This window comes from Rhizophagus irregularis, chromosome 13 (genome assembly GCF_026210795.1).
Source record: "Rhizophagus irregularis chromosome 13, complete sequence".
In the NCBI taxonomy this organism is placed as follows: domain Eukaryota; kingdom Fungi; phylum Glomeromycota; class Glomeromycetes; order Glomerales; family Glomeraceae; genus Rhizophagus; species Rhizophagus irregularis.
This window is the reverse complement of record NC_089441.1, coordinates 4,227,828-4,231,433: the sequence shown is the minus strand read 5'-3', so window position 1 is coordinate 4,231,433 and position 3,606 is coordinate 4,227,828.

The following is a 3,606-nucleotide window of genomic DNA, read 5'->3' as shown; positions in this document are numbered from 1 at the left end:
AGCTAAAGTGACTTATTTTAATAATAGGCAGAATTCTACTTAAAGGATAAGTTAGTAAAACTCTATTAAATATATATTATTTAATGAAAAAATGTATTTGTAACAGCCTGTTACATATCTTATTTGTAACATCCTTTTTTTAATATGTGTTTCACAAATAAAATTTTTATATGCAAAATTTAATTTGGAAAACTTTTTTAAGACAGTTTCATAGACAAAATTTTAAGTTATAAGCAGTTTCTTGAAATTTTTTAAAAAATTCTTTTGTCTTGGTTACACGACTGATCTTTTGTTTTTGTTTACATTACGCCTGATCTTAAATTTTAATTGGATAAAATTGGGAGTTGTTACAAATAAGACGCGTAACAGGCTGTTACAATTAAATTTATCCTTATTTAATAATAAAATATTAAATATATAAATAGGTATATAGTAATATATCCCTCTTTTTAGTAATTTTTTTATAGTAAATATGTTGATTGATTTTTATTATATGATATCATTAAAATTTTCTGATTTTTAAATAAATATTGCATAAACTTTATATACACATTATAGAGCTTTTAAAAAATATATATTATATATATTTTTGCTTGTTTTATAACTTTACTTAAAAACTAAAGTATGAATTAAAATAGTTTTTTTTAACTTTTATATAAAATTTAAAATTTAAATCCTAAAATATAAAATAACTTATAAATTTATTTTATTAAAATTATGTTAAATAAAAGTATATGCTTATTTTAATAAATAAATAATAGTTTAATTTTTATATTACTTATTAAAGAAAAAAATTAAAAATTATGATAATTAAAATTTTATTAATAAATAAATAATATTATATATATTTGAATATAAAAACCAATATTGTTTTTTTTTTAAAAAAAAAATATATATAATAAAACTTTAATAAAACAATTTATAGTTTGATTTTATTAATAAAAAAAAATAAATTTAATTAAATTTAAAAATTAAAAAATTAGTTTTTTGCAATTATTTTATTATTTAATAATTTAATTTAGCCAATCTTTTTTTTTATTAATAAACTTTATAAAACAAAAAAAGTTTATTTAAATCTAATTATTAAATTCTAAAATAATTGCAAAAATATTAAAAGAATAAAAAGTAATATAATTATACTAAAATTATTAAGTATAAGGCAATTTCTATTTGTACACAGGGTGTTTAAACACGGGTCATATTAGTAGATTGAAAACGGCATTCAAAACCTTCTTTAATGCCTTAAGTAAACTTGTAGAGCAGGTGAAAATACATATATTTATCTGTAATATAATAAAAATAAAAAGTCAAAGAGTATAATGTTGGTAGCATTCAATTTCAAATTAAAAAACAAAAAATTAGTCTATTAAAAATTATATTTATATGACCCGTGTACAAACACTCCATGTAAACTTAGAAATTTTCTAAGTATAAATATATCAAAATATTAAAATAATCAAATATTAATTACAGAAAATAAATGAACCTTCTTTAATAATTATATTATTTATTTCTTTCCAAAATATTTTCAGTTTTTTTTTTAAAAAATATATGAAAATATAGCTAATTTGCTAACTAAAGATTCTATTGTAAACCTCTTAGAAGTTTAAAAGTTTACTATCATATTTTTATCAAAAATAATATTTTTCAAATTTACAAAAAAAATACTGCTAAATTATAGAAATATCAGTAAAACTGGTATTTCACAATATTACAGCAATTATTTACTAAAAAAGAATATAATAATGATCTTCTTAGTATTCAAAAGTCTTTTAATAAAAAGCTTAAATAATTTAGTATCAATATAATTCCAGTTTTATGTATTTTTGTAGTATTCTTTGTTTTTGCTAATTTGTATAAAGCCTATTTAAAATTTGGACTAAAAAAAATATAAAAATATTAAAGCAATTAGTTATTAAAATGATGTCATTATAATAAACCAATAATATCATTATGCCAAAGTTATATTAATGAAAATGAAAATCTCAGATGAATTCAAATACTAATCAATGATCATGTTACAATTAATAATAACAAAAAAATTAGATATAAAAGCTACACTTTTTACTCCAAAAGAAAAGAATAAACAAATTAGTTATACCAAAATTATTAAATAGGATATAGATAGTAACTGCAGTAAACTAGGACTCCAAAAATTACTAAAAAAACTTAGATCTAAATTTGTATAAACTTTATAATTAATTTTTGTTTTAAATATATAAAATTAAATGTAGATTTTAGTTTCAAATTTGCTATTTTAGAATTCAAATTCCAATAATTAGATTTTAATGGTTTTTAGTTTGTTAAATTTATTTCAACAAAATGAATATTTGATATATAATTTATTTTTTTAAATGTAATATTTACTGAAATATCACATTTTAAAATTTTGATTATATAAAATCTAAGTTATTTTAGTAATCTTCAAGTCCTAGTAGATTTAGTTTATTATTTCTTCTAATAGTGAAATTAAATAGAATGTACAAAAGTGTAGTATATTTACTAAAATGTAAAATTAAAGTAAACAAGAAGGTTATGTATATATTTGAAAAAAAATTTTAACTATTATAACTAAATATGATTTAACAATTAAAGATCAAGTTTATAAGTTAATAATATATAATATTTCTTTTAAACTTCACCTAGTTTTAACTTAAAATTTTTAATCACTTGAAAAACTGGAGTCATATAATTGCAATAAAAATTAAAATACAAAAGAAATATGATATAGTTACTATTTTAATAGACCTCAATGAGATAATTATAGGACTATTAAATAAAGGAGTCTGAACAGCTTCTTTAAAAAGAATCCTTATATAATAATTTCTGGTAAATTAGAATTTAAAATAATGTAAAAAATGCAAAAGATTTTTAGGCTGTGATAATAGATATTTTTAACTTTATTACCAATTCTGCTTACTTAACTTTTACAATATTGGTTGCAAAGTATTTAAAATTATTCAAGATACTAGGAATAGATGTAAATTAATAATATATTACAAATTGTAAATTAACAAATATACAAAATTCTCTTTATACAAATATACTGGTGTTTGGAAATGACATTTGGTTTTTTAGGACTCAGAAATATATATACAGGGGACAGGGGTAGGTATACAAATGCATCGCTATCATAGTGAAATTAGACAGAGTAAAGTTTTGATTTGCGTACAATTTTAGAATTTTTCATCTATAGTTAGGTTATCAAGATTGTGTATTTTTTATTAAAATTTTTATATGTAAAAAATTAGTTTGCATATTTTTGACTTAAATTTGGCTAATCTTATATATATAATATATTTACTGTATATACTTATTTAATTAACTAAATTGTAAGAAATTTCTAAGGGTTAAAAAGTGAAATTTTAGAAAAATATTATTAAAAAAATGGTAAATTCTATTTTTTCACATTAGTATTTGGTTTTATAAATAATATAGAAGCTATGATAAAATAATTAATAACTTAATGTCTGAAATTTTATTTGCATATTTTTGCAGGATTTTCAATATTAGGTATTAATTATATATATTACTTATATAAAAAGTCTCTGCGTATAGCAGCTTATAATAAAAAAATTTTTCGCCACCTGACCCCTATATATATAT